The sequence below is a fragment of the Gorilla gorilla genome, chromosome 7 (assembly GCF_029281585.2).
Source record: "Gorilla gorilla gorilla isolate KB3781 chromosome 7, NHGRI_mGorGor1-v2.1_pri, whole genome shotgun sequence".
Taxonomy (NCBI): Eukaryota; Metazoa; Chordata; class Mammalia; order Primates; family Hominidae; genus Gorilla; species Gorilla gorilla.
This window is the reverse complement of record NC_073231.2, coordinates 94,352,991-94,362,990: the sequence shown is the minus strand read 5'-3', so window position 1 is coordinate 94,362,990 and position 10,000 is coordinate 94,352,991. Positions and strand designations below refer to the sequence as shown.

The following is a 10,000-nucleotide window of genomic DNA, read 5'->3' as shown; positions in this document are numbered from 1 at the left end:
ATTACTTTATGGTCTCTATATTAATTGATTTCTCTGTAGCATTTGATACTTTTGAGTCTTTGTCATTCATTACAGATAGTCGCTGACATAGGATGGTACAACTTAAGATTTTTTGACTTTATTATGGTAAGAAAGTGATACGTATTCAGTAGAAACTGTATTTTGGTGAGTACCATACCACCATTCTGTTTTTCACTTTCAGTACAGTATTCAGTAAATTACATGAAATAGTCAACACTTAAGTATAAAATAGGCATTGTATTCGATGATTTTGCCCAAATGTAGGTTGATGTAAATCTGAGCACTTTTAACATAGGCTAGGCTAAGTGATGATGTTCAGCAGTTTAGGTGTATTAAATGCATCTTCAACTTATAATATTTTCAAGTTATGTTGAGTTAATCATGATGTAGCCCCATCATAAGTCGAGGAGCATCTGTACTTACTTCTCCCTTATTTAGAAACCACGTCTACATTTTTCTCCTGTTTCCAGGCCCTTTGTCTTGGTGGTCATGGAAGATGTCTCCCCTTCCACTAGCTTATTAGGTGTTGTTATCTCCTCAGCATCTCTTTTTGGCCTTCTTCTTTTATCTCTCTGCATATTATCCCTGGGAAACATCCATCTATTGTTATGATTTCAAATGTCAACTACATGTCAGTAACTTGCAGATCTCTATCTGTCCTCAGCTTACTTCCAGGTACCAGAATCCTAATGCTTTACAATACTCAGGGTAGAGATAAAAGAAAACTTTTCATTATCAACTAGGATAATTCAAAAATATATATTTATAATGATGAGAAATTAGTAGTTATCAACTTCCAAAAATATTCAAGTATATATGAGGAGCTAGAAAGAAAAATTGCTGCAATTTACAAGGGATACTTAGGAGGTTACAAATTTTTAATTTTCTTCTTTAAGATTTTCAGCAGTTTTCTAAATTTCCTACAAGGAACATTGATCTTACAAAGGCTTGCTTAATATCAGTTTTGTTTACTGAATAAAACATAGCATTAATTTAACAGCATAAAACTCACAAAGCATTAAATAAATATAATTAGGATCGAGAACTCTGTATGATTGCCATTCTTAAAAAATATTTTAGCAGCCAAAAAAGGGGTTACAATTTTTAAGTCTGTTGTTTTCTATTCAAGTGTTTGTTTTCTCTGCCTGTGTTTTCTATCAGCAGATACCATCATTTTAAACCATATGTTTTTGTCACAATGTTTACATAACCTATCTGCTCTACTGGTGACTAGCTATGTAGCCTTGACATATTTCTTAGCAATTTCTGACTCAGTTTCCTCATTTGCAAAATGGGGCTAGTGATATCACATACCTCACAGGGTTGCAGTGAACATTAAATGAAATATTTGCTGCACATGTAATTCATAGCATTATTATTACTATTATTACACCTTAAGCAGATATACTAATTAAATTTTGATCTACTATCATATATGTATATATATATTTCTTTATTCAATCCACTGTTTATATTTTTATTTTTTATATAAAAATTGAGCATCATAGTTCTATAATCATCATCAATACAACCAATATTGATATTTTACCATTTTTTCCTTCAACAAACACATTGAATAAATAGCTAATCACTATCAAGGGCACTTTGTTGAGTAAATATTCCAACTCATTTCATTTTTCACATAAAATGATGATTTTATTTATGTCAGCTTCCCCCATAACACTTAATAAGCATGTGCCACATTTACATTGAAGAAAAAAACTACAACTCCATTTTTAAATATAAAAAGTCAACATTGTTTTTGAATTTAGAAAAACCAGCAGGGTGATGCTATGGTTGAAATAGAAGGTGAGAGATTCAACATGTTTTCATGTAAAAAATAAAACAAATTTAAACAGCGCATTGTATGCCTCAATTACTTTATTGATTCCTTGTTGAAAAGAATTTCTTTGTTTTTTTTTTATTGTACTTTAGCTTTTAGGGTACATGTGCACAATGTGCAGGTTTGTTACACAGGTATACATGTGTCATGTCGGTTTGCTGCACCCATTAACTTGTCATTTACATTAGGTATTTCTCCTAATGCTATCCCTCCCCCTGCCTCCCACCCCATGACAAGCCCCCATGTGTGATGTTCACCGCCCTGTGTCCAAGTGTCCTCATTGTTCAATTCCCACCTATGAGTGAGAACATGCAGTGTTTGGTTTTCTGTCCTTGTGATAGTTTGCTGAAAATAATGGTTTCCAGCTTCATCCATGTCCCTATAAACGACATAAACTCATTCTTTTTTATGTCTGCATAATATTCCATGGTGTATATGTGCCACATTTTCTTAATCCAGTCTATCATTGATGGAAATTTGGGTTGGTTCCAAGTTTTTGCTATTGTAAATAGTGCTGCAATAGACATACGTGTGCATATGTCTTTATAGTAGCATGATTTATAATCCTTTGGGTATATACCCAGTAATGGGATTGCTGGGTCAAATGGTATTTCAAGTTCTAGATCCTTGAGGAATTGCCACACTGTCTTCTACAATGATTGAACTAGTTTACACTCCCACCAACAGTGTAAAAGTGTTATTTCTCCACACCCTCTCCAGCATCTGTTGTTTCCTGACTTTTTAATGATCGCCATTCTAACTGGTGTGAGATGGTATCTCATTGTGGTTTTGATCCGCATTTCTCTGATGACCAGTGATGATGGGCATTTTTTCATGTGTCTGTTGGCTACATAAATGTCTTCTTTGAGTAGTGTCTGTTCATATTCTTTGCCCACTTTTTGATGGGGTTGTTTGTTTTTTTCTTGTAAATTTGTTTAAGTTCTTTGTAGATTCTGGATATTAGCCCTTTGTCGGATGGGGAGATTGCAAAAATTTTCTCCCATTCTGTAGGTTGTCTGTTCACTCTGATGGTAGTTTCTTTTGCTGTGCAGAAGCTCCTTAGTTTCATTAGATCCCGTTTGTCTATTTTGGCTTTTGTTTGCATTGCTTTTGGTGTTTTAGTCATGAAGTCCTTGCCCATGCCTATGTCCTGAATGGTAATGCCTAGGTTTTCTTCTAGGGTTTTTACGGTTTTAGGTCTAACATTTAAGTCTTTAATCCATCTTGAATTAATTTTTGTATAAGATGTAAGGAAGGGAGCATTCCTATACACCAATACCAGACAAACAGACAGCCAAATCATGAGTGAACTCGCATTCACAATTGCTACAAAGAGAATAAAATACCTAGGAATCCAATTTACAAGGGACGTGAAGGACCTCTTCAAGGAGAACTATAAACCACTGCTCAACGAAATAAAAGAGGACACAAACAAATGGAAGAACATTCTATGTTCATGGATAGGAAGAATCAATATTGTGAAAACGGTTGTACTGCCCAAAGTAATTTATAGATTCAATGCTATCCCCCTCAAGCTACCAATGAATTTCTTTACAGAATTGGAAAAAACTACTTTAAAGTTCATATGGAACCAAAAAGAGCCCGTATTGCCAAGACAATCCTCAGCAAAAAGAACAAAGCTGGAGGCATCATGCTACCCAACTGCAAACTATACTACAAGGCTGCAGTAACCAAAACAGCATGGTACTGGTACCAAAACAGAAAGATAGACCAATGGAACAGAACAGAGGCCTCAGAAATGACACCACACATCTACAACAACAATCTTATCTTTGACAAACCTGACAAAAACAAGAAATGGGAAAAAGATTCCCTATTTAAAAAACAGTGTTGGGAAAACTGGCTAGCCATATGTAGAAAGCTGAAAATAACTTCAATAGAATTAGGAAAGTGAAAATGTGACCAGGTGACCAAAGTTATTTAATGAGGAAGTATAAACAATTATAATTAGAAATAAATTTTCCAAAGTTTGTTTACTGAAAATAAGGAGGGACTTAGAAGAGGATACATTGTGAACAGTTTTATGAGAATGCAGAATATGTGTGTATGTCTGTGTGTAAGAGAGAAAGCAGGAGAATGTATGTTAGTGAAAGTAACAGATAACAGTTTTATGAGGATGCAGAATACACGTGTGTGTGTGTGTGTGTATGTAAGAGAGACAGCAGGTGAATCTACGTGTGTGAAAGTAACAGATGTATTGTGTGTAAAAGTTTTTATGGAAGAGACTTGTGTCTCTTCCCCTTACGAGGGGAAGCATCTTCTGAGGAGGACACGTTTACTGATATTGCAGTTATAGGGTATAAATTGAAGTTTCAAAGTCCCAGAGGGTCAGAACAGTATACAACCAAGAGACAGTGTATACTTTGATATTTTAAAGAAGGAAGGGGTAAGAAAAGTTGAAAATGTAGATATGTTGATATGAATAGCTGGGTACTGGATGAACAATAAATTAATAAAATTCCTGACTAATGGCTCTCTGAAGAAGAAAGTAAAGCCACTATTGATCCCCAAGTAGATGTTCATTGCAACGGTCAACAAAACTTTTGTGAATGATTTTTTAGTAAATTAGAAAAAAACTTTGAACATGACCTGTAGACAAATTTCTGAATAGCAATGAATGTCTACCTGGAGCTGGAGACCATACATTTGAAATTGTATAAACCGGCATATTGGTGCAATTTCCTTAATACAGCTGTCTGGCATAATGCAGAAGTTGGGAAAGAGGAAAAGATAGTTATAAAGGTGGGTGCAGTGGAAGGAGCAACTCAGTTCCCTGTAAAACTGAACTGAGGTAGTAACAACAGAGATGACAAGAGTTGGGATAAATTCAAAACAAATATATTTTGAACTATAGCGGACTGTGGAAAGGGGAGTTTTCTGACTATGACTGAATGGATGTTAGAACCACTTACTGAATTGAGGAAGACAGGAGCTATAATGTGCCCATGGGCAAAATATCAAGAGTTCTATTTCAGACTTAATATAAGGAAACTTATGACTATGATTCAGAAAATGCATGGGAGGAAGACAAAATTGAAATCTTTGCAGAGGTTGTAAAATAGTACTGAAAAGGATGAATTGTGTGTTAAGGCAGGGCAGAGGCAATGAAAAGGAAAGATGAATGAGAATATTTAAGAAGTAAATATGACAGAATTTGGTTATTTATTGGGTAAGGTATTTTTAAAAGTGAAAGAACTCAGAATTTCAAGCTTGAGAAAATGTGTATTATATACTGAGTTTAGAACCAGAAAAATTACACATAAGCTGCAGATAATAGTTGGCTAGTCTCACCAATGTTGGTATGTCTAGGGTTCTTTCTTCAGCTCACTGCTCTTGCAACTCTGTATTCTCTACCTGGAGTCAGTTATCTAGTCATAAGCTTTTTTCCAGTTAATAATTTTTTTAAATTATGTTACTACAAGTTTAAGAACTAAAATAATACATACTCTTTGAACATGTCTCCTGTGCCTGATTTTAGTAACCTGGTATGTATCCTTCAATAATTTTCTATATGTTTACATATAAACTGACATAATCATAAATGTGTGATTATACTAACACTATATTGTAAAAATTACTTGGCAGACAATGTTTCCTAATAATCATATGTGGCTACTGCTCTTATTCCAATAAACTAAAGCTTTATTTTTTAATCAACCAATATTTATAGAGCACTTAATGTGTGCCAAACACAGTCCTATGCATGAGAAGTAGCACTTAGAATATACCACTGGATTTAGTTTGCTAATATTTCAATCTTTTATCTAACAAATTAATATGTACTTTTCTTATTATACTAAATAAGATTTTATATCAATTAACATAACATAACCAATCATTTTTGTCTTTTCTACAGTCTACATTGTTTTAAAATGCTGAAATATATAGTTTAAGGCCTTATTATATCTCAGTAAAAGATCATATGGCTTTGGTGTATTTAAAATAATATACCTTTTAATCACTTTCTGAATTCTTCTGTGGTTCTTATTCAAGTTTTTATTCATTTGTGGGATCAATTTAATTGTTTATATTTTGCTGGGGAAAATCTGCATTCTCATACTTATTGGCACATGATGTTACAAAACAGTTTTATTCTAAAACATCATTTTGACAGCTATAATTGATTTATATCTCTTTTAATATTTAAAAAGTGGTGATCTTCAGGTTTTTAGTATATTTATCTCTTGGCCTTTATATGTATTTCATACTATATTCCTTCCAGTTGCCTTTTCTTATTTACTATTCATTTTCTAGCTTCATAATTTGAATACTTAATTTAGGATTTTTTAACGTTTATTTTCAGTTCAGGAGTACGTGCGCAGGTTTGTTACATAGGTAAATTTGTGGCACAGGGTTTTTTTGTACAGATCATTTCATCACTCAGGTATTAAGCCTAGTACCCATAAGTTATTTTTCCTGATCCTCTCCTTCTTCCCACCTTCCACCCTCTGATAGGCCCCAGTGTGTGTTGTTCCCCGCTATGTGTCAATGTGTTCTCATGATTTAGCTCCCACTTATAAGTGAGGACACCGGTATTTGGTTTTCTGTTCCTGCATTAGTTTGCCTAGGATAATGGCCTCCAGCTCCATTCATGTCCTTGCAAAGGACATGATCTCATTTTTTTTAGGATTAAATAGTAAATTTATTTTTTAATTATAACAAGTATATGCCATTAGTATGTTCTTAAGTTTTGGGTCACATTGGCAACAGTGTCTTTAATTTGTTTTGAAATTCTTTTCAGTAATCTTAAGGTTTATGGTTCAGTTAAAAAATATATTTGCTATGTTTTACCTCCTTGAATACTGTAAACAGGACAAAAAAGCATGGATATAAGCATTAGCTAGTGATCACTGACTACTCTAAACAGTCACTAAGGCTTGAATTCTCTCTTTACCAGATGCCTAATTGGCAGAAGTCCCAAAGGTTTCCCTGATCATATTAATAACTTTATAAAAAGTTGATTATTCATTAAAAATTAGACATTTGTAATGAAAACATAAATTAAGTCTAACCCAAAACTCTTAACCAGACTAACTTCAGTGTTATGAATCACAAAATCGTCTTGATTGATTACTCTATTGAGAGGATCTTAAGTGCTTTTAGAGAAAGATTAAATCCTGTTATAAGAGTTGATAAATTTTAGTCAAAGACTAGAACAAAACTTCCAAAATAGATAATTGGACTTGACAGTTAACAACTTAGTTATTTACACTGTACAATGGAGCAAACAAAAATCTTAATACTTCTGCCTTTATAGCTGTATCTGACCATTCAGGAATACATTGGCTTTCATATTTACAGTCAAATCTCTTAGTTCAAGCCTAAAATATGTATATTTCCTATATGCAACTTTTAAAGATAATGTTTCTATTAGGAGGAAATTAAAAAGCTGAAAAAAGAACTCCAAAATTTTGATCCTTCATTTTTCAAAGAAATTGAAGATCTTAAGTATAATTACAAGGAAGAAGTGAAGAACAATATTCTCTTAGAAGAGAAGGTTAAAAAAAAAAAAACTTTCAGAACAATTGGGAGTCAAATTAACTAGCCTTGTTGCTGCTTCTGAAGAGTTTGAAGATGAAGAAGAAAGTCTTGTTCATTTCCCCACTTACTAAAGGTCACCTATAAACTTTGTTTCGTTTAAATATTTATTAACTTTATATGTTAAAATCCACCTGGAAATAAGAAATTCTCTGAGCTGTAGTGTTTCCTTCTCACTTCCTTGTACCTTTATACTTAGATTGGAATTCTTAATAAATAAAATTATATGAAAATTTCAACCTATTACAAAAGTATATATTTGAAGACTTAGAATAAGTTATGGCCATCAAATACGCAATGAGCTCTGGTGAATTTCTCTACATTCATAATGTTTTAAGTTTTTTAAAGAGCATGAGGGTAAATTCAGCAATTTTAATATTTAGAATTGGAGTTTATATATACTTATTTATACATATGTTAAGATTATCAAATCCTAACTATGATGTACATAAATACAGATGTAGACATACACACATATAGGTTACGAAGTTGAGCCATATGTTTTCTTAAATACCTAGCAAAATCAAATTGAGCTTAAACTATGTAATTTTGAAAATTAGTGACATTAAATTCTTGGTTTAATTGTTGTCTTTAAATTACCACTCAATTATAGTGGAGAGAATCCAGCTTTTGTACAAGCTTAGGAGCTTACTGTTACTTATATTTTTATGGCTAGAGATTAAAATTAATTTGCTTGTTTTTAATAAAATTTTGAATAGATATTTGAAACTGGAAAATTCATTTCTTCACAAATGGTAGAAGACAAATTGATGTTTCATAATGAACAGGAACCTTGAGATATTCTTAAACATGGTAGAATATTCAAGATTAAAATATAATGATAATAAACTAATTTTATTTGCATTTTATATATCAAATATTATATCTTTGAGTCTAGCAAATGTTTGATTATGTACTTTTGAAAAATGATTAAACAAACACTTAACATCAAAGGCAGAGTCACATTTGTTCAGGTACATGTTGATAATAACTGCTCTTCAATTCATGTAAGTATCTTGATTTGACCAGCATAAGCCAAGATGACGACGATGGACCCTGTTTTTTTTTTTTCATAGCTGTTCTTCTCCTGACATATTACACATTTGTTTATTGTCTACCTTCCCTATCAGAATGTGAGCTTCATGAAGGCAGATACCTTGTTTGGTTGACTGTGTATGTCCAGCACCTTTATTAACAGCCATCACTGCGATGCCATACTATTCCTTCAATTTTATCCACTGCAAACTTCAAACCAGGACATGATATCATTGTGCTTCAACGAAGGTAGATTTCTTATTTGAAATGCTCCATGTGGTATAAGAAGATGTAATGGATGTTTCTTGCTCCGTAACGCATATGGGTTTCCATTGATATTTTTTCCTGTGAGCTCCAGTGTTTGTTCTAAGAGATCTGATAGTGGCACTGCAGTAATTTCCAAAAGTCCAGAATCATCAGCATGATGTTTTAGTACCAGGGCAATTTCAAATTCATAATTAACTACAGAGGAATGCTAGCAATACTGTTTGTTGTTTTTCTATACTGGTACCCAATCAGGAATGTATCTATTTTCATTAGGCACTGGGTTCCTATTTATTTGTTCTATTTCCTTTGCTGGTATCCAGCACTCTAGAGCCGGTTTGAAGTCCTCCTCAACGTTCCAAAAAAAATTATTTTGGGTTTTCATTTGAATGTAGAAGATTTTAAAATCTTTTTTCCACTTGTTTGTTGAGCTTTCTATCTAGCTGGGCCCAAAGCTATGGCTGATCTGATGTTCCCTTTTGGCGGAAGGCTCCTCTTTCACCGCCGTCACAAACACACGGCATTTTCCACTGCACAGAGCTCAAGCGCTTCATGAGTGGAGGGCGCGCTTTCGAACAGCGCCTGGTGCAGGCGGGGAGAAGCCCTGGAGCAGTCACCCGTGGGGCTCAGGCCACTCACACTCCACGCCCAGCCACCGCGGCTGCTGATCTCATTCTTTTTTTATGGCTGCATAGTATTCCATGGTGTATATGTACCGCATTTTCTTATCTGCTCTATCACTGATGGGCATTTAGGTTGATTCCAAGTATTTGCTATTGTGAATAGTGCCGCAATGAACATACACGTGCATGTGTCTTTACAATAGAGTGATTTATATTCCTTTGGGTATACACCCAGCAATGGTATGGGTACATACCCAAAGGAATTGCTGGATATATACCCAAAGGAATATAAATCACTCTATTTTATTATAATTGTTATTTCTGTCTTTAGGACTTTGAAAAATCGCCACACTGTCTTCCACAATGGTTGAAATAATTTACAATCCCACTAACAGAGCAAAAGTGCTCCTTTTTCTCCACAGCCTCACAAGCATGTGTTATTTTTTGACTTATTAGTAATAACCATTCTGACTGGTGTGAGATCTCATTGTGGTTTTGATTTGTATTTCTCTAATGATCAGTGATGTAGAGCTTTTCTTCATATCATTGTTGGTCACATGTATGTCTTCTTTTGAGAAGTGTCTGTTCATATCCTTTGCCTACTTTTTAATAGGGTTATGTTTTTTTCTTCTTGTAAATTTGTTTAAGTTCTTTA

At 33.7% G+C, this 10,000-nt stretch overlaps 1 pseudogene; it reads right to left on the bottom strand.

Annotated features, from left to right (window-relative positions):
- Positions 1-8,289: 8,289 nt before the first annotated feature.
- On the bottom strand, positions 8,290-9,276 carry LOC101153630 (RNA ligase 1-like; annotated as a pseudogene).
- Between the last annotated feature and the right edge of the window lie 724 nt (positions 9,277-10,000).